Source organism: Phacochoerus africanus, chromosome 10 (genome assembly GCF_016906955.1).
Source record: "Phacochoerus africanus isolate WHEZ1 chromosome 10, ROS_Pafr_v1, whole genome shotgun sequence".
NCBI classification, from domain to species: Eukaryota; Metazoa; Chordata; class Mammalia; order Artiodactyla; family Suidae; genus Phacochoerus; species Phacochoerus africanus.
The window spans coordinates 112,115,504-112,137,992 of NC_062553.1; the positions used below are offsets into that span (position 1 = coordinate 112,115,504).

At 39.7% G+C, this 22,489-nt stretch overlaps 1 protein-coding gene across 4 annotated transcripts in view; it reads left to right on the plus strand.

Annotated features, from left to right (window-relative positions):
- The window catches only part of ELOVL6 (ELOVL fatty acid elongase 6), a 449,693-nt gene that overhangs the window by 376,552 nt on the left and 50,652 nt on the right, over positions 1–22,489 (plus strand). The window lies entirely within an intron of this gene.

Sequence of the window (22,489 nt, forward strand, 5' to 3'; positions counted from 1 at the left end):
TCCAGTATTATGATTTACAAGAAGCCTGAGAAGGCAATGTTATTTTCCCAGTTTTGTTTTTCTTTTTCTTTTTTGTCTTTTTTGCTATCTCTTTGGGCCGCTCCCTCGGCATATGGAGGTTCCCAGGCTAGGGGTCAAATCGGAGCTACGCCAGAGCCACAGCAACGCGGGATCCGAGCCACGTCTGCAACCTACACCACAGCTCATGGCAACGCCGGATCGTTAACCCACTGAGCAAGAGCAGGGACCGAACCTGCAACCTCATGGTTCCTAGTCGGATTCGTTAACCACTGCGCCACGACGGGAACTCCTATTTTCCCAGTTTTTTGATGAGACACCGAGGCGGATAGGATGTAGTCTATTCAAGATCACAGAACCAAAGTGTTATAGCAGGATTGAAACCCAGGTTTTTGTGACTCCAGTAGATACAGTGGAGAATGACTGCTCTAGTATCTTCCAGTAAGACCTATGTAGAAATATCTGGAATAGAATTTGTGTCTTTTTTTTTTTTAATATATAGTATTCATGAAACCACCACCAAATGCTTAGTATATTGGTTAGTATTTTGTATTTTTAAAAATGCTTTTTAAAATTTAATTTTATTGGGAGTTCCCATTGTGGCTCCATGGTAATGAACCCGACTAGAATCCATGAAGATGTAAATTCAATCCCTGGCCTTGCTCAGTGGGTTGAGGATCCAGTGTTGCCGTGAGCCGTGGTGTAGGTCCAGACGCAGCTCGGATCCTGTGTGGCTGTGGCTGTGTTTAGCCTGGCAGCTGCAGGTTCAGTTTGATCCCTAGCCTGGGAACTTCCATATGCCGCAGGTGTGGCCCTAAAAAGAAAGTATTAATAATATAAAAATTTCATCTTTCATCATTAAGCGAGTAGAAAAAACTATTCAGTGAATAAAAGTAAATTAGAGGAAAAAAGCATGCATAATCCTGCCACTTAGGCAGGATAACTACTGTAAATTGGGAGTGGGGGGTATTTATTCTTCCACTATGGAATTATACCACATTCCATAGTTATTAAAAGCATATACATCTTATGCAGCTATAATGACTGTGTAACGGTCTTTCAAGTCGATATCCCGTAGTATACCCCTGACTCTTGGAGATTTATTTGCCTACTTTTTCACTGTTGTACTGCAGTGATTATCTTTCCTTTCCCATACTGAAGATTGTCTGCATCATACAGACGCCTAGAAGTGCAATTGCAGGATTAAAAGCTGTGAGTGTTTTAGAGTTCCCGTTGTGGCTCAGCAGATTAAGAACCCGACATAGTATTCATGAGGATTCAGGTTCAATCCCTGGCCTCAACCCAGTGGATTAAGGATCTGGCATTGCCGTGAGCTGAGGCATAGGTCACAGGTGCACCTCGGACCTGGCTGTGGTACAGGCTGGCAGCTACAGCTTCAATTCAACCCCTAGCCTGGGAACTTCAGTATGCTGTGAGTGTGGCCCTAAAAAGGAAACCAAAAACAAGAACAAAAAAAACAAAACTATGAGTGTTTCAAGGTTCTTGGTAAATTGTTTTTTCAAGGGCAATTTCATTTTACCTTCTGACAGCAAAACACAAGTCACTGTGTCCTCACCCAAATCTGCACCTGAATCGCTTTCCTCTTTGCCTGTTGCTGGTATTAAATGGTATCTTAGAGCGTTTTTTTATTATATAATAATCCTGATCAAAATAAACACAATGTATATATCATCCAAATAGTGTGCTATTACTGACATTATTTTGATTTCAGATTAAGCTTGGCCTTTCAAGAGTCAGTCTGCTAATGTATCTGTGAATAACAGAGTTTCTGTTGTTTGCAGATGAGGGTACAGTTATCAGGTGGAAAGTGATGCCAATCTCACTTTGTAGCTGTCGGCTCTGCCTTTGGCTTATTTTATGCCAACAATTCCATTGAGAAAGCAACATGTGGGCCTCTGGGCAGGCAGGACTAAAGAAGTTAGACAATGCTTCATCAACATTCCTAAGCAGGTACTTGTAACAAAAGGCTACTCCTGCAGCAGTAAGTTTAAGAAAAGACAATAGAATTGAGATTGTTTTGTAGGATTCTTGCAGCTCCTGAGGAAAGCAAAGCTATAATAAAATACAGTTTTTACCATTCAGACATACAATCAAGTAGGTTTGAAGCATAGATTCATAGATGACTTGAACATTAGTTATCCTATTTAGTCTCCCAGTCATATATTTTCTCTTCCCTTAACATGTTTCCCCAATGCAAGATCTGATAAATAGCCAATATATTACTTATCCATTCAAATGGCAGGAGCCTTGGCAAGGACTGTGGTATAAGGCCTTGGGGATACAAAGTTGAGACACAGTTCCTACCCTTTAGGATTTTGGACCCGTAGATTTTGGCGTGAAACCTGAGGAGTTAAGCGCTCTAATTGGGATGCTAAAGGTGTACCAAAGTACGGAGGTGATGATGGAAGGGGGCTAATCCAGTTGACCTAGAAGCAGTCCTAAAAAATGACAAAGGACGGGTTGGAAGGGCATCCAAGGTAGTGAGAATGGCATGTGTAAGAAAAACAAGGTAGGACGAAGGGGTGTGATGTCTTCTGAAAATCACAGTTTAACTGTAACATGGGGTGTTCCCAGGGGAAGTGATAGACATGATTTCAGAGTAGGTACAATCATCTGAGTCCTGTGAACGTATTTGGAATAGTTTGAGAGACAATGTCAATTCTGTTAAAATTCCTCTAGAGCCTATAACCCACCTTATGACATTCCTGTTTAAAAAAAAACAAAAATTACCTGGAAAATAGAAAGTACTTGGCCTTTGTTTGAGTTAATGTGTGTATTTCCTTATATATCATCTTGTATAGTTTTCCATACTGGATTTTAGGAACCAAAAGCACAGGAATGTGGCCCATCCTTTTCTAGAACTACAGAATAAATCAGTTTAAGTGGGAAGAGGCAAAGGTAGGAAATAGTGTGATATGCCAAAGATTACAAAGAATTACATAGAAAATTGTGTAATATGCCAAAGTACATCTAACCATTAAGTGATCCCGGGGATATGGCGGTCAGCACCCAAAAAAAGTAGGCAAACGTCAGATTGGAAAGGAGGAGGCAGCCTTCAGCATGCAGTGGTTTTGGGGGATGTTTTCTCTGGAGAATTTGTCTTTTTTTTTTTTTTTTGGTCTCTTTTAGGACTGCACCTGTGGCATATGGAAGGTCCCAGGCTAGGGGTTGAGACAGAGTTGTAGCTGCTGGCCTCTGCCAGAGCCACAACAAACGCCAGATCCAAGCCACATCTGCGACCTACACCACAGCTCATAGCAATACTGGATCCTTAACCCACTGAGTGAGGTCAGGGATCAAAGCCGTGTCCTCATGGATACTAGTCAGATTTGCTTCTGCTGAGCCATAACGGCAACTCTGGAAAAATTCCATTTTAGTGGTCTGGAGGAGTGCACAGTTGTGCAGTCCACGAAAGTCTTCAACTTTGAGTCTCTGGTGGAACAGTAAATTCATGTACTGAGATTTACTGTGGATATTCGGTAAACACATTTAAATGTTAGAGCACACAGGCATCTAAAAGTTCTCAAACTAGTTCAAAAATGCTTTACACCTGAAGGATACATGTTAACCCTTGTCAAAGCTTTTTTGTTTTGTTTTGTTTAAACTTATTCGAGAGAGAGAGGAGGGGAGGACACCTTCACGTGTAAGCATAGCTAGGTCAAGAATAGTCTTTCTCCCAAGTCTTGTTGCCTCGTAAATTGGCCTTGACAAATAGGAAGAGTAGAAAAGAGAACAGTACGAAGGCTGACGTTTCTGTAGAAGTGGTGGCTCTCTATTGGGAGAGCATGTGCAGACCACCTTGAATAAACCTCAAGGACATAGACGGTCCTAACGCACCTTCTCAAGGGGGCTGCTCTTGGGAATATGGGGAGACATGCTAAGCTTCCGGCTTTCAATGAAACCATGAATCCCATCCATGCCCTTCTCCTCAAGCATTTTTACTTCTAAAACTGAAGACAGAAAAGGATTGCTATTTTGAGACGCTCTTTTCTCAGCACCCATACTTGATAAATCCCAGCTGTACCTCAGTCATGTCTCACCTGACCGACAAGTGAAAAAAGGAATTATCCTGGTCTCCCAACCAAGTAGTAAAAAGAAACTTTAAAAATGAGACAAATTCCCCATTCACAGTCTGAAGAAATGAGAGCTATGCACTTAATTTCATTTTTTTTCCCCTCTTTTTTCTTTTTGGACAGGCCTTGAAATGTTTCTATTCAACATTTCCCCAAATGGAATTTTTATCATTATTCCTGGCTCTGCGCCTATAATTGAAGGAGGAGGGAAAGCAAAGTGTAAGCCTCTGTGGGAAATGATGTAAACAGATAGAAAGCTATAAAGCTCCTAAAGCAGCCCTGGCCACTCTCTGCAGGTTTTATTCTGCACGGCTGCCCCCTGACCTCCCGTAGAAACGGATGACACGCACAGAGTCGAGAGCAGCTTCCCGTTCAACTCATTGGGCTTGGTGCACAAGCATCAGAGGAGGATCAGCATCTCCCAACAGGGCAAAAAAATGCAGGGGAGCAAAAGCCTGAGTGTAGCCAATAAGAATAATTAAGATTTGTTCTAAGGTTGAAAAACAGTGCATTTGATTTTGTTCAGTACCATAGACATGCTTTAGCGCCTACTTTTCTGACATAATTCTGAGCTTTATGAAATAGTTATTCTTAAAGTTTCCATGACAGAAACCTTTATTGTTATCAAATTGTCATACTTTGAGCAGAAATTGGCTAAGCACACGTAAGTTCAAAGTAAGAGCTGTAAGTCCTGATAGTCTAGTGTAGTTTTACAGCATTGCCTCATCCAGAGCTCGACCAGCATTGGCCTAAATCATGGGATCCTTTTACTCAAGGGAGAAATGGAAATAACTGGAATTCTGCCTTAAAAGAGTGTTGTCTTGGCAGTGACTGTTCTTCATTCCAGGTCATTCCTTTCTCTTGCCTGAAGAAAAACTGTAAAGTGCAGTTCTAGATAATCTTCTTGGCAAGGGAAGCGTGGCAACAGGTGTGCAGTTTGTACGACTCTGTCTTTCCAGGCGTCTCAGGGCAGCTGGCCATGGTTCTACTGTAGGCAGAAGTGAACCTAATTTTAGAAGCATGAAGGGAAATATTGTCCCAAATCAGTGGCTTGGCTTTCAAATTTTTTTTTTTAATTTTTAAAAATTTTTAAAAATTTTTTCTTTTACAGAATAAAATACATACATTTACACACAATTACATTCACACAGATTATTATAACATGGATCTTAAGAAACAGATTAAGTGACTCCCATTGGAGAAGTGGAATGGAAAATATGCTGAGACAAATAGGAAATTTATTCTATACTTTATCCCATTTTTATGGCTTTCATCTTTACTACTTAGTTTTATCTATTACATTTCAATTTTTCTTTAAAAATTAGCATTATATTAAATTGTTATATTATGCAACTCTAATTTATAAAGAAGAAAGCCTTATGTACCATTAAATATTTTATATGGCATAGTAAAAAGAATAACTGGTAAGCATAACAAAAATAATACACCCTCTGAAAATAAATATAAAATGCGTAAGTTGGTTAAAAAACAGTATAACTATATAAATATGTCCTCACAATTTGTCCCATCTCATTGATTCTTCAATAAAGGCATTACACCATTCTAGGTGATGTGATAAACAAGACATTATAGACTTTACATTGTACCATGGAGAGAAATGGTTATTAATAATACAATTGTAGAACTGTATTATTTAATTGTACAGTGGCATTATTTAATTATAATTATCATAAGTTCTTTGGAGAGGAAATCAGAATCAGATCTAAGAAGAATGTCGTCATATGACCCCCTTCATGGTGGATTATGCACTTATTTACCACGAGATATATTTCTTCTCCAGAGATTCCTTGTTTGTGTATCAATTGTAGATTTTTGGTTTGCAGTTATTCTGAAGTTTTGATGTAAGAGTCTATATGTATATGAGATTATTTTCAGTTGTTGTTCTCTTAATTGCAAGTTCATCTCCGGTGTCCAGCATTTGTACCCACCTCTTCTCATGATATCTGATTTTGATGGTATAATTGTGCATGGATTCGTATCTTTACTGTATATATACCTTTACTGGTGAGCCTTGTCATTTGTGGCATTTTTGTTTCCTGTTGCTGTCTTTTCTTTCCTGCCTAGAGAAGTTCCTTTAGTATTTGTTGTAAGGCTGGCTCAGTGTTGCTGAATTCTCTCAACTTTTGCTTATCTGTGAAGGTTTTGATTTCTCCTTCAAATCTGAATGAGAGCCTTGCTGGGTAGAGTAATATTGGTTGGAGGTTTTTTCCTTTCATCATGTTAAGTATATCATGCCACTCCCTTCTGGACTGCAGAGTTTCTGCTGAAAAATCTGCTGATAACCTTATTAGGGTTCCCTTGTATGTTACTTGTTTCTTTTCCCTAGCTGCTTTCAAGATTTTCTCTTTGTCTTTAATTTTGGTCAGTTTGATTAAGATGTGTCTCGGTGTGTTCCTCCTTGGGTTTATTTTATATGGTACTCGTTGTGCCTCCTGGATTTGAGTGAGTGGTTCCTTTCCCATGTTAGGGAAATTTTCGGCTATTATCTCTTGGAATATTTTTTCTGTCCCCTTCTCCCTCTCTTCTCCTTCTGGCACCCCTATAATATGGATGTTGGTGCATTTCACATTGTCCCAGAGTTCCCTGAGACTCTCTTCATTTTTTTCCAATCTTTTTTCTCTTTTCTGTTCTGCATCCGTAATTTCTTCTAATCTGTCCTCCACCTCACTTATTCGTTCTTCTCCCTCCTGTATTCTGCTGTTAGCTGCTTCTAGTGTGTTTTTTATTTGTTATTGTATTTTGCATCTCTTCTTGTTTAAGTTTTATATCTTGTATCTCTTTGGTCAGTGTTTGCTGTTAAGTTATCCATCTTTGCCTCCAGTTTATTTCCAATGTCTTGCATCATCTTCAGCATTGACAGTCTAAAGCCTTTTTCCTGGAGGCTGAGAATCTCCTTGTTGCTTAGCTGTTTTTCTGGGGTTTTTCCTTTCTCCCTCATCTGAGTTATAGTTCTCTGTCTTTTCATTTTTACAGGTTTTTGGTGTGGTGACCTTTTTATAGATAATAGAGCTGTAGCCTCTCTTACTTCTGGTGTCTGCCCCCCTTGTGGCTGAAGTCGGTATGGGGGGCTTTCTGTAGGCTTCCTGATGGGAGGGGCTGATGCCTGCCCCCTGGTAGGTGGAGCTGATTCTTATCCCTCTGGTGGGTGGGGCTTAGTCTCTGGATGGGATTAGAGGTGGCTGTGTGCCTGAGGGGTCTTTTGGCAGCCTGTTTACTGAGGGGTGGGGCTGTGATCCCACCTGGATTGTTGTTTGCCCTGGGGCTTCTCAGCTGCTGACTGATGAGTGGGGCCAGATTTTCCCAAAATGGCCCCTCCAGAGAAAGGAAGCTGCTGAATATTCCTGAGAGCTTTGCCTTCAATGTCCTTCCCTCGCAACAAGCCACATTCACCCCTGTTTTCCCAGGATGTCCTTCAAGAACTGCAGTCAGGTTTGACCTAGGTTCCTGTGGAGACCTCGCTCTGCCCTGGGACCTAGTGCACGTGAAAGTCTGTGTGTGCCTTTTAAGAATGGGGTCTCCGTTTCCCCCAGCTCCTGCACACAAGCCCCGCTGGCCTTCAATGCCAGATGCTCCAGGGGCTCTTTCTCCCAGTGCCAGATCCCAGCGTGTGAGGGTTTGATGTGGGGCTCAGAACTCTCACTCCTGTAGGTGAGTCTCTGTGAGCCAGTTAGTTTTCAGTCTGTGGAGCTTCCCACCCAGGAGGCATGGGGTTGTTTATATCATGAAATCACCCCTCCTACCTCTTGATGTGGCATCCTCTTTTTCTTCTGGAGTAGGGTATGGGTTTCCAGTCCATTTGGGTGGAGATTGCTCAGTCTTTAGTTGTGAATTTTGTTGTTTTTAGGAGAGAAGTTGAGCTCCAGTCCTTCTATTCCGCCATCTTAATCCCATCGGCTTTCAATCTTAAAGGGAACCATTGATTAGAAATGAAGCGCTTCCTCTTTTTGCTCTAGGCTTGGAATTGGTTCTAAGCAAATCGGCCTGAGTGTGTCTGAAGCATAAGTGATGTCACCCTAACTGATGAAGATGTTCTTGAAGGGTATCACATTTTGACACTGTCTTGAGTTTTTCAGTTTCCCTTTTCTTAAATCTCTTCATGTTTTTCTTGTTTTCTCAACCTTGGCACTGTGGACGTTTGGGGTGGAGAATTCTTTGTTGTGCGGAGCTGTCCTATGAAGCATCTGGGCCATCTATACACTAGATGCTAGTTAGTAGCCCACCCTCCTCCAATTCTAAAAATGGCTCCAGATATTGCCAAATATCCTCCAGGAGGCAAAACCATCATCCCTTTGAGAACCACTGGTATAGATGAAAAGAGGTCCGCAGTTGAGTGCGGGGAGCCTCCCAAAATTTAAAGATGGGGGAAGTGAACAGAGAGGCTGCAAAGGAGACCCAAAAAAGAGCCCATGGTGAAGTTGAAGAGGAAATAAAAGAATATAGTGTTCCAGAGGCCAAGTGAAGAAAGTATCACAGGAAAGTTACCATCTGTGTCAAATGCTACTGTTTATTAGGCTGCTCCAGAAGAACACTTTTTTTTTTTTTTTTAAAGGGGTGCACTGGTAGCATATGGATAGTCCCAGGCCGGGGATCAATTCTGATCCCTGTGGGATCCTTTAACCCACCGCGTCCGGCAGGGGATTGAGCCCGTGCCTCTGCAGAGACCAGAGCAACTCCAGCTGGATTCCTAACCCATCGACCACAGCGGGAACTCCTTAAGGCTCCTTCTTTATGGATTTCACATAAGAGTGATGAAGATTGCTGCCAATAGAAAAATGTACTTGATGTAGCCTGTATTTTAAGATTGAAGCTGAGAGGATGGTCACAAGCCAAATAATCTTTGTTGGTGCAAAATACTAAGGTGGCACTTTAGAACCTTATGACGGTTGGGACAAATTGAATACATATTCAGAATTTCTAACAAACTGTACACTTAAGTTGAAATTCTAAGCTTCGATTATAAGGTAGTCTATGATAAGACATATGTTACTAGTAAGAGTTCAAGTACTGCTGTCTGTGGGTTTATATATGAACGATAGGCTTCAGGATAACCCATGACACTGCGACCCTCGGCTCCTTCCATTCTAAAATGCTAAAATTTCTGGAGTTAGAAGACTGCCTTTGAATCTAGCAAACCAAGGTTTTCTGTAGGGCATTTCCACTATCTGTCACAATTGAAAAATGGCTTTTAGACTTTCCTGCTGTTCAGGGTAATCCATGTGGCGAGTTGTAGATGAATCTCTTAAAGCAGTCCTTATCTGAATCCTTGGAATTTGTGGGTATATAACTTTACAGATATGATTAGGTTAAGGAATTTGAGATGAGATTATTCTGGAATGTCTGGCCTAAAAAGGTAAGAATGCAGATTTTTCCCCAGAACTCCCAAGAAGGAATGCACCTTGATTTTTTATTTTACGGCTATATCTGCAGCATGTGGAAGTTCCCAGGCTAGGGGACAAATCGGAGCCACAGCTGCTGGCCTACACCACAGCAACACAGTGTCCCAGCTGTGTCTGTGACCTAAGCCACAACTCACGGCAGCACTGCATCTTTAACCCACTGAGCGAGGCCAGGCATCGAACCTGCATCCCTCATGGATACTAGTCGGGTTTATTACTGCTGAGCCACAATGGGAACTCTAAAATACCTTGATTTTTAACCCCATAAGACTCATTTTGATTTTTGACCTCCAGAATTATAAAATGACAAATTCATGTTGTTTAAGCCACTAAATTTGTGGGCATTTGTTACTGCAACAGTAGAAAAGTAACACAATCTACTTGGGTTTTTTTTTTTTTTGTCTTTTTGCCATTTCTTGGGCTACTCCCATGGCATATGGAGGTTCCCAGGCTAGGGGTCCAATCGGAGCTGTAGCTACCAGCCTACGAGCCACAGCAACTCGGGATCTGAGCCACGTCTGCAACCTACACCACAGCTCACGGCAACGCCGGATCCTTAACCCACTGAGCAAGGGCAGGGATTGAACCCGCAACCTCATGGTTCCTAGTCGGATTCGTTAACCACTGAGCCACAACAGGAACTCCACGATCCAGTTCTTGAAGCAAGTTTTCCTCATTATCAGTGTTCTCAGCCCTAGTGTCTACAGGCCTTATCTTGTATCACTGAATGAGCTTTCAGGTTTTGAAGGAGCAGTGTGAATACCGTAATTAAAATATTGTCATATGATTATTTTCAAGAGCAAAATGAAATTGATAAGACTTTTCTTAGATAATAGGTGATGTCTCATGGGTAAAAAGTGTCTGTCCTTTTACTGCCTTGCTAGTGTGTTTCTTCTTGCCATTGCTAGTTTCCAGTCAGGCTTAATGTGTGAATTTGATTCTGGTGACAAAAAAGTGTTGATGAGTTATACACCATGACATAATTTTCATCATTGCTGAGCTATTTTCTCCTTAATCCAAAAAGAGTACTTGGAGCATATTTTCTCATTGCTTCCCCGATACCCTTTCAAAATTCATATCCAGGGGAAAGTTAGTATGACCGTATATTTAATCACCCAGTAGTTAACAGGAAAGCGAGTAATTTTTTCCTTGAGGGTGTTTTCCAGCTTTACACTTGTCTGAAATAATGAGTGTCAAGCTCTTTTTTTTTTTTTTTTTTTTTTTTAAGGGCTGCACCTGCGGCATATGGAGTTCCCAGGCTAGGGGTCGAATCATAGCTGCGGCTGCTGGCCTACACCATGGCCATAGCAACACCAGATCAGAGCTGCAATTCACAGCAATGCTGGATCCTTAACCCACCAAGTACCAGGGATCAAAACCTGCATCCTCATGGATGCTTGTTGGGTTCGTTACTGCTGAGCCACAACGGGGACTCACTAAACCTCTTTCTATATGTAAGGAAGTAGCTGACTGCAACAGAAATGGATCATCTTTCAGTTCAAACAGTTTGCCCTGAAGTCTACAGAAAGTGCCTTCAGATTGGGGTCCATTTATGTTTATTGATATAATTATCTGTGCAGCTGTCATTTTGATTTAAATCTGGGAACATTTTATTTCTGAATTGGATTTAATTTTGTAAACCTGAAATCCGGTTTCCATTCCATTGTGAATAATCATGCTTTTTATAGTGTTTTTTCACTTCTGGTTTAGTCTCCAGCTCTCAGATAAATCTATTTATCTGCAGAACAATGAGGGCTTCTTCAGGATGAAGACAAACAGGAAATTGATTTTTATATTTTATTTAACTTTATTATATTTCTATGGTCAGTAGGCCATTCAAGTAGATGACAAGTTTGTGTGGGTTTTTGTTTTTTTTTTTTAAGCTTGTAGCCTCAACAAAGCCCATAATTATATGTTGAACAACTTCTGGTCCAAGGAAATTTTATATTCAGGAAAAAAAAAAATCCCTAACACCTCACATAGTAGATTTTAAGCCTGTAAGAGTTTAATTTAGTGACAGGAAGTCACTCAACTGTTATTTCATAGGGGTCATTTCAAAATTAAGAGTATGCTTTCTGTATTATCTTTGTTATTTTAAAATAATTTTAACAAGTAAGCATTTCTCCATTGGAAATCCAAATGAAAGCTTTCTGTTTCTTAGGAACAAAGGGCATTTCTTTAAGGGAATTAGCACAATGAAACTGAATTGCTGATGAAACTACTTTCTGGATTCTATTTTTGTGTGTTGCCTCTTCTATTCAGAACTATTTTTTATTTTAATTTTTTTAATTTTTTAATTTTTTTATTTTTTTGGTCTTTGCTATTTCTTTGGGCCGCTCCTGTGGCATATGGAGGTTCACAGGCTAGGGGTCGAATCGGAGCTGGAGCCACCGGCCTACGCCAGAGCCACAGCAACGCGGGATCTGAGCCGCGTCTGCAACCTACACCACAGCTCATGGCAACACCAGATCCTTAACCCACTGAGCAAGGGCAGGGATCGAACCCGCAACCTCATGGTTCCTAGTCGGATTCGTTAACCACTGCGCCACGACGGGAACTCCAGAACTATTTTTTAAATGGCCACTAGAGTTTAATGTTTTCTCACTGAAGGGTTATCAGTAGCTGATATATTGTATAAGACACCTGAAAATTCTAACTTGAAGTGACCTCAACACCAAAGAATCAGGACGAGAATATTGAGAGCAATGCTCACAAAACAGAAGCTAGAAATTATTTGGTCAATGCAACCTCATTAGAAGTTTGCTTTGAGGTGGGAGGAGATGTGTCTAATTAAGACTATCGGTATGTTTTTGGCTAAATTTTTACTTAAAGTTTGTGGCAAGATTTATTCCTCTTAGGAAACCTCTGTCAGAATTCTTTCTTTTGATTTAGTGTCCTCGAAAATCTATGATTCTACCTTTCAGATTGATTCTCTCTGATCAGTTTTATTTAGTCATGTCTTCTAAAATAAAGGAAAAAATCCTTTTTTCCTTTTTTTAAATTGAGGTATGGTTGATTTGCAATGTTTCTCAGATGTCTGGCAAAGTGATTGTTATGCATATATATGTATATACTTCAGATTCTTTTCCATTATAGGTTATTATAAGAAAGTATAGTTCCCTGTGCTATAAACTTGCTGTTTATCTATTTTATATATCGTAGTGTGTATATATTAACCCCAGATTCCTAATTCATCCCCCCCACCTCCTCTTAAGACAAAAAAAAAATATTCTTGTATCTCTCTAGGATACAGTATTTCAAGATTAAATTTGACCTTTACTCTATAGGACAATTGAAGACACAGCTTTACTGAAATAATGCCAGGATTAGCCTAGCCATTTGTTAAAACGGGAGAATATTCATTGTTAAATAAAAATGTAAAGAAGCTCCCATCTGATACTCCTGTAAAGACCAGCATTTCATTAAAGAAATTCCCTTCAGTTTCTGTATGCACTTCAGTCACTGTTGCTGCTACAGATGCTGACAATGTAGGTTATGGGGAATACTCCAGAATGTGTGACTTAGAGTAGCAGAATCAAACTTAAGCCTCCTCTGCCTGTTAGCATAGAAGTAATTAATGCCAAGTTTTTTGTAATCCTATATATACATATGTGTGTGTGTGTGTGTGTGTATATATATTTTTTAAATGTTGCCTCCTTCCAGCTTCAAGACTTTCCGTGCTCTCCATGGCTTAAACTAGTGTTCTCCATCTTTCTAGAATCACTATCCCTTGTTCTTCCCCCTTCTTCTGACATCCAAGGCACATAATGTAAGCCTGAGTGAATCTTTTTTTTTTTTTTTTAAGAAGAAGGAAAGAAAAACTTGAGCTACAGATGTCAGTCCCATACTTTATTAGTTGTAACAAACTACTAGCCATCTACCTTACAACATATTGCAGCCTTGAGCTGAAGATGCAGGGCTCACTGCCGGAGTTTTCAGAACTCCACACCCTGACTTTATACGACATTTCCCAACAGGCTTTCGTCCCTCCGAAGCATCTGCTTCATCTCATACACTCCTGGCTTCACTCATGTCTGATATCACCGCTTTGTTCCACTTCAAATCACTTGTCTCTTTCCATCCCTCCAAAATCTTGAGGATCCACCTCAAAGCATCAACACACTTCTTTTTTTTTTTCCTGTCTTTTTAGCCAAATTAGCAGAGGCAAAGTTTGCTTCTATGGAGGGATTTCCTCCCGGCCCCCACCCCATTCAGGGCATACTAACCTCACTGCAAATGAAGAGGACCATTCACTTTTGAATGGATGGATGGATGGATGACAGCCTTTTTCCTCAATAACTGAAAATATCTAAGGAAACAAAAGGTAGTTAATTGGTATCGTGCCAATGTAAGTATTGGAGAGATGGCATTTTATTTTGAGACTGTTTTCTCCCCAAAGAATCTATTTCCTTCCAATTGCAAAAAGAAAATCAACCAGAAAACAGGATTTATCAAGATGTTTTAAAAGGTGGAAAGGAGAAAAATGATACATATGTTGACAGATACAGCATTCTACATCAGGTCTGTCCTAAGATGAGTGTACTTTTCCTGGAAAGGGCTGTGTAGTCATGTCATTGAATCCATTTGTATTCATGTAACTATTTTGATCTTGACCTACTTTGACAATAGAAAAAAAATGAATTACAAAAGAATGGTTTTCTACCCCTAAATAAAGAGAACCTGTGATCTTTAAATTAGCATCTGAGGGAAAGCAGAATGATAAGCAAAGGTGTTTGCAACTCAGAGAAGCCCAGAAATCACACGTTATTTGGCTTGCTGGGGCAAACATAACAGATTAGAACACCCTTTTCTTTAGTCATGGCTTGTCTTGTGATTATAAAGTCACCATTCATTTGTATTAATTATGGACATCTTTCCATTAGTCACAAAATTATGTCAGAATTTCTTGGCAGAGTTGATTCCCAGTTAAAATGTACTTATGAATAAAAGCTGCTGAAATTTTTCCATTATTTTTTAATATAGAAAAATGCTTCTATAAAGTCATGGTGGAATTCTCAAGAAAGTGACACAGTCCAGCCCTGGTTAGACCTCCAGGAGCCCAACTGCTTTCCAGATAACCTTCCTTTATCCTCTTATTGAATTGTAACCAGCATACACATCCAGAGTGTCTGGACAAAAAGTGTATTTCTTTCAGTCTCTGGGTCTTATCGACCTCAAACAAATAGATGGCCAGATATTTTTCCAGCAATGATGAGTTTATTCGAGATGAACAAAGAATTGGAATTTGGGGTCTGCAACCATGATAAACCACGCATGCGCAAGTCCTCTCTCCCTGCAGGGCAAGGAAGAACACTTTTTTGGAGGGGAAAGGAAGTGGGGAGGGCTATAGTAAGTGAGTCCATGGCTTTTCACTGGCTGAGTTGTTGCTAGGCGAGATGAGGGGTCTTTCTTCCTCTTGGGCTCCACTGTGTCATAGTGCAGGAGAGCTACCCCTTCTGGTCTCCAGACTCACTGAATTGAGGTTTCCCTTTATGAATTGTTCAGAGTTTCCTATTCATATATGTCCTAAAATTACTTTCAGAACTTTGAATTATTTTCTGACTTGAATCAGCAGCTGAACTCAAAGAGAAATCTTAAAAGAGAGTGGCCTTATTGATGAGCATTCTTTCTCAACTTCACACTTAGAACTGGAACACTTTCTGTGCACCAAGGCGATTCACCAAAGTAGTAGATGTTTTTAGTTCTTTATTTCCCTTTCTCCTTCACAGCTTAATTTTCCTTTTCACAATTCCTTGTGCCTCACACATACACAGTAGACATAAAAACAAGGTCACTGGCGTAAAGAAGCTCAGGCCATCTCCCCAAGGTGCTCATTAGCAACTATCCTATGTCAGAATCCTTATACCCACACGAAAGTTTCACCATTCTCAAATAAACTTGACTCCCCAAAGAGTATAAGTGACTTGGCAGAGATCTTGATGTGAACATTAAAGATATTTGAGCTACTACTATGTACTGATTTTAGTGGAATCCCAGGAGTTGGGGGTGGGGGGAACATTTGAACATATACACACCCTTTAAGAAGTGTTAATAGGTAGAACAATAAATACAAATCTTAAGCAGTGCCTCGGGTCAGAATAGAAAAATACCAAGGAAAGTTTTGGAGCAAGGTGGCATGATAAACCCAGCTTTCTAAGGAAAAAGGATAAAACCATTGCTTTTTTTTAATTATTATTAATTATGGACTGATTTTCATTATCCACATTGACAGAAAAAAGGGAAAAGGGGATAAATATAAGCTTGACAAGCTCAAAGTCTATCAGGATTTCATTTGGGTGATCTTTATCTGGTTAGTTACTTTGTAATTATAGCTACAGAATTACCATCCTGAAAAGTATTCAGCACCTATAGTTATAGGTTCTGCAATATGAAGTGCATTTAAGATGTTAAACACGAAGAGTTCATACCATCTAGAAATTACTAGTTATCTGGTAATAAAACAACTTGGTGTGAGCATTATACCCAGCTGTGGAGGCCAGCCCGCCTGCCTGCCTTGCCTGCCTGGCAGAATATGAAGTACTGTTGGATTACTGTTGAAGCTTTAGGGAAGTCATCGATCTTATGTTAAATAGGAAGAGGGCCAGCAGCAAGTCATTATTCATCTTGACTGTAATTGAAACTTCACCGAAGATATTCCAGAATGGAAGGACCATTTTAATCCACTTCAGTTGCCCATTTTGCTAAAGAAAAATTTATCTTCTCTTAAGCAAAATGGAAAAATCGTAACACATTCAACTCTAAATGATAAATTTGGGTTACTCAATTGAAGAGTAAGAGTTAATGCTTCCTTACATGACTCCCTCTTTTAGAAGAAACCTAAGCTTAGTTCTAAATTAATCCAAAACATCATTTAAATTTCTCCATGGTGGAAGTTTATATAGGATACAATGAGTAACTTGTTTTTATTATAGCATTCATACTTGAACAAATATCAGTTATTATTACCAGCTGATCCAGAATGGCTTAGATAATTTTTTTTGTTTTATTGAGGTATAGTTGATTTACAGTGGTTTTAATGTTAATTTCTGCTGTATGAAGAGTGTCTCAGTTATACATATATATATATATGTTCTTTTTCATATTATTTTCCATTATGGCTCATCACCGGATATTGAGTATAGTTTCCTGTGTTATACAGTAGGACCTGTTTATCCATCCTACATATACTAATTTGCCTCTGCTAATCCCAAACTCTCAGTCTGCCCCATCCCCTTCCCACCCCTGGCAACCACAACACTGTTCTCTTTGTGAGTCTGTTTTTTTTTTTTTTTATAGATACGTTGACTTGTGTCATATTTTAGATTCCATACATAAGTGGTATCATATGGTGTTTGTCTTTCTCTGACTTTGCTTGGTATAATAATCTCTAGTTATGCCTATGTTGCTGCAAATGGCATTATTTCATTCTTTTTTATGACTGAGTAGTATTCCATTACATATATACATGTATATATGGTATTCCATTACATGTATATATATATGTGTGTGTGTGTATTTATCCATTCATCTCTCAAGGGGCATTAGGTGTTTTCCATGTCTTGGCTATTGTAAATAGTGCTGCTATGAACATAGGGGTGCATGTATCTTTTCAAATTATATGTTTGTCTGGATATATGGGATTGCTGAATCGTATGGCAACTCTTCATTTTTTTGAGGAAACTCCATGTTGTTTTACACACTGGTTGCACCGACTTATATTCCCACCAACAATGTAGGAAGGTTCCCTTGTCTCCACATCCTCTCTAGCATTGATTATTTGTCAATTTTTTAAATGATGGCCATTCTGACTGGTGTAAGGTAGTACCTCATTGTAGTTTTGATTTGCATTTCCCTGATAGTATGTGATTATCTGTATATCTTTTTTGGATAAATGTTAAGATCCTCTGCCCATTTTTTGATTGGGTTGTTTATCATTGAGTTGTATGAGCTGTTTGTATATTTTAAAAATTAACCCTTGTTAGTCATATTGTTTGCATATATTTTCTCCTAATCTGTGGTGGGTAGTCTTGTCTTTTTCTTTTTCTTTTTCTTTTTTTTCTTCTTTGCTTTTTACTGCCACACCCGTAGCATATGGAGGTTCCCAGGCTAATAACTGAATTGGAGCTGCAGCTGCCAACCTCTGTCACAGCCACAGCAACACGGAATCTGAGCCAAGTCTGTGACCCACCCCACAGCTCACAGCAAGACCGGATCAAACCTGAAACCTCATGGTTATGGGATTTGTTTCCCTGCACCGCAGTGGGAACTCCTGTCTTTTCGTTTCTCACTTCCTTTGCTGTGCAAAAGCTTTTAAGGTCCTATTGATTAGGCCCCATTTGGGTTTTTTTTTGCTTTTATTCCTTTTGCCTTGGGAGACTGACCTAAGAAAGAAAACTTTGGAAAGATTTATGTCAGAAAATGTTTTGCCTATGTTCTCTTCAAGGTTTTGTGGTGCTTTTCTCATATTTTTGTTTACTTTTGTGTGAAGCTCCTACCGCGGCTCAGTGGTTCACAAACCTGACTAGTATCCGTGAGGACGTGGGTTCGATCCCTGCCCTCGCTCAGTGGGTTAAGGATCTGGCGTTGCCGTGAGCTCTGGTGTGGGTCGCAGACGTGGCTTGGATCCCGCGTTGCTGTGGCTCTGGTGTAGACCGGTGGCTGCAGCTCTGCTTAGACCCCTAGCCTGGGAACCTCCATATGCCATGGTGCGGCCCTAAAAAGACAAAAGACAAAAAAATTTTACTTTTGTGTATGGTGTGAGGGTATGTTCTAACCTCATTGATTTACATGCTGCTGCCCAACTTTTCCCAACACGACTTGCCAAAGAGACTTTTTTTTCCTCCAGTGTATATTCTTGCCTCCTTTGTGGAAGATTAATTGTCCGTAGGTTTGTGGGTTTATTTCCAGGCTATTCTCTTCCATTGATCTGTATGTCTTTTTTGTGTGTCAGTACCCTGTTGTTTTGATTACTTTGGGGCTTTTATAGTATTGTATGAGGTCTGGGAGGGTTACACCTCTTGCTTTGTTCTTTTTCTTCAGAATTCCTTTGGCAATTCTGGGTCTCTTATGGTTCCCTGTAAATTTTAGGATTATTTGTTCTAGTTCTGTGAAAAGTGTCGTGGGTACTTTGATAGGGATCACAGATTATTGGGGGTAGTATGGCCATTTCATCAATATTAATTCTTTCAATCCAAGAAAGGGGGATGTCTTTCCATTTCTTTGAATCATCTTCAGTTTCCTTTCTCAATGTTTATACTTCTGAGAGTATGTCTTTGACCTCTTTGGCGAAGTTTCCTCCTAGGTGGTTTTTTTTTTTTTTAATGTAATTTTAAAAGGGTTGGTTTGTTTACATTCCCTTTCTGCTATTGTTAGTATAAGGAAATGCAACCGACTTTCATAGGTTAATCTGTATCCTGCTACCTTGCTGAATTATCAGTTCTGCTAGCCTAGATAATTGATTTATATTTACCTAGGTGCTTGATCACAGCCATTACAATTTTTAGTAGTTTTGATCAACATGCCATGTGCAGCTACATGACCCTGAGCCACCAATGTCATCAGCTCACACACCCCTCCCCACATTTCTATAGAACAGGGAAATGGTTCCCCTGCAGGTCTCTAAATTCTACATGTTTATATTGATTGACTTGCCCTAGCTGTGGAACCTAAGATTTCTAAAGATATCTTTAGAAAACATGTTTTTGTTTTGGTTTTTTTTTAAAAAAAGTCCTTGCCAGGAAGCTAGCAGTACATTAGGACTAATTCTCATTCTAAAATTGAAGAAATTCAAGGAAGAAGCAGAGGGAAGATTTTTATTCCTTTTTTTTTTTTTTTTTTTTTTTGGTACTTCAAGGCACATTATTTTCCCCTTAGGCTAGAATGATAGGAGCGTATGGACATTCATTGAACTTGGTTCATAATTCTAGGTAATGTAATCAGTCTCTCATCAAACTGAGAATTCGATTGAAGGAGCAAGAGAAAGAATGATAAATAATTATAAGGGGACGCTTGCAGTGCATTTGTTGAATATCGTGAATATGGTGCATTTGTTCTGCAGGAGGTGAAGGAGGTCCAGATTGAAGTGTTCCACACCCACAAAATAGGACGGTTGAAACAAAAGGTGTAGAGATTCTTCATCTTTTCACAGTTAAACAGAGTGCCACACAGTTACACGCTGGCCTTGCAATTCAGTAGGAAGACTTAAGGAATAAGCATAATTCTTTTTTTTTTTTTTTTGTCTTTTTGCCATTTCTTGGGCTGTTCTCCGGCATATGGAGGTTCCCAGGCTAGGGGTCAAATCGGAGCTGTAGCTACGGGCCTACGACAGATCCAAACTGCGTCTGCAACCTACACCACAGCTCACAGCAACACCAGATCCTTAACACACTGAGCAAGGCCAGGATCGAACCTGCAACCTCATGGTTCCTAGTCGGATTTGTTAACCACTGTGCCACGACAGGAACTCCAGGAATAAGCATAATTCTTATACACTTAAGAAATAACAGAGGAAGGTCACCCTTTCTTCCAGAAGTTGACCACAGCAGAGCAGGGAGATCAAAGCTCCTTAACCTCTAAGCCAGGTTCCTCGGCTAGAAACATGAGGATAATGTTTCACCTACAGTAAGGATGATTAGAAGGATTAAATAGCAAAGTTTTTAGCACCGCCTCCACAAGAGTCACCCCCCTAAATCATAATACGATGATTATTGTCACTAGATTTAGAAATTTAAAAAAGAACATATACTTTTGCATATTAATATTCTCTACATTAATTTTAAAGAACTTTGGTTTTCTTCAGTGAGTCCTTACTTAGGTGCATGTAAATGCAGGTAGATTCTGACTCTCAATTTAATGCATACATGTGCAAGATTCCCAGTAAAGCAAAAAATACATTTCTGGCCAAAAATACTTTCTTCTTCAGCTGTTCAGTAGTTACAGTTTCTATAAACGTGTCTCACGTTTCCTCTTCTCTTTGAGATATAGAAATAACCTCTTTCTGGAGGAGGAAAATGGATCAAATGCTTTTTTCTAAATATTTTCTTCTGTAGTTATTAAGCCATTTCTGCGAAAGTACAACTGTTCATTCACCCACTTAGTGCTCGCCAAGCCCCCATGTACACAAATGCATAATTATTTTCCTCTATGGGAAAATTTGATATGACAAGACCGTGATCATTCAACAGATACTTATTAAGCACTTTCTGCCAGCCAGGTCTTATGTTTCCAAGAGAAGAGCTTGCAAAACTCAGTGGAGGTGAAGTGATTTATTTGGTTCTATTTACTGGTTGATTTCAGGAATCACTGCTTTGTTTGGTCACCAAGTAGGTTGTTTGCACTCCCTGAAGGAGTGCTGCCTGTGTGAGTAGGAAGATCCCGCATGAGTCAGCAATATATGGCAGCAGTTAGGGAAAAAAATATGAAGCCTTCTACAAGTAATGCTCTTCAGGTTAATGTAGTTTGCTCTTTGTATTGTATCTTGAAGCTTCCTTTTCAGCCCTTTTTATCTGAGTGGGAAATACTCATTTTAAAAGAAACATTGCTTTCATATCAGAAAGCATACTCAGATATTTCAGTTATTCACTTGGCCTCTGTTACTTTCTATGGAATCATACTCTGCAAAAGCTTTGTGCTTTTTTTTTTAATGGCAGCATCAATACTGTTTTTCATTTCTCCTTGGTACAGGAATACCCCAGCAGGACATAGCGATTCTGTTTTATTTACAGAGACTTTTCTGACCAAGAGTCCACCTAATCTGACAAAAAGAGGGACTAATGAGTCCCTGTGTCCCAGCATCTTTTTTGTTTATCTTGTTTTATTCCCTTTTTTTTTTTTTTTTTTAAGGGCCACATTAGTTCCCAGATAAGGGGTCGAATAGAGCTGTATCTGCTGGCCTACACCACAACCACAGGAATGCCAGATCTGAGCTGTGTCTGTGACCTACACCACAGCTCACTGCAACGCCAGATCCTTAACCCACTGAGTGAGGCCAGGATTGAACCCGAGTCCTCATGGATACTAGTTGGGTTCGTTACCACTGAGCCACAACAGGAACTCCTCATCCTATTCCTCATACTATTTGAGTTCTGTTTGTTTCCTGGAGTATTTTAAAGCAAATCTAAGACATAATTTCACCCATAAAAATTAAGCGATAAGCATTTTTAAAATTATTACTAGCAACTTTCAGATTTTATTAAAGTTTGGGGTTTTTTTGTTTTGTTTTGTTTTTTTGTTTTTACAGTTGTTCAAAGAGGGATCAAAAAAAAGTTCTACATCTTATATTTGAGTCTCTCAAGTCACTTTTAATCTAGAATAGCCTCTGATTGTGACTTCTTACTACTGATATTTTGAAGGAAGAAATTCAGCTGTCCTACCAAAGTTCCACAGTTTGGCTTTATTCTATTTCCTGTAAGCAGGTAGTAAAGTCGGATACTAGATGAGATTCAAACTCAAGGTTTTAGGCAAGTGTGGCTCTGTATTCTTCCTGTAGCCTTGTATGACATCTGATAATTATGCCTATTATTAATGATAGTACTGACATTTAATAGCTGCCTGCCTTGGTGGAGAAGATGTCAGGAATCTATCTTGGGGGAGCATAAATCATTTTAGTATTTTAAAGCATCATCTATTTCTCCAACATCATTTTTTAGTATCACTAACCTATTAGGTAGATGCCATGTTAAAAAGCTTTCCTGTCCTGGGACACAGTTTTATCACTGGGTATTTTATTTCCAGTCAAAATAATTCTTTTAACAATTCATCTATCAGATTTCCCATCATGGCTCAGCAGTAAGGAACCCGGCTAATATATATGAGGATGTGGGTTTGATTCCTGGTCTCACTCAGTGGGTTAAGGATCCTGCGTTGCTGTGAGCTGCAGTGTAGGTTGCAGACATGGCTCAGATCCTGTGTGGCTGTGGCCGTGGCTGGCAGCTGCAGCTCTGATCTGACCCCTAGCCTGGG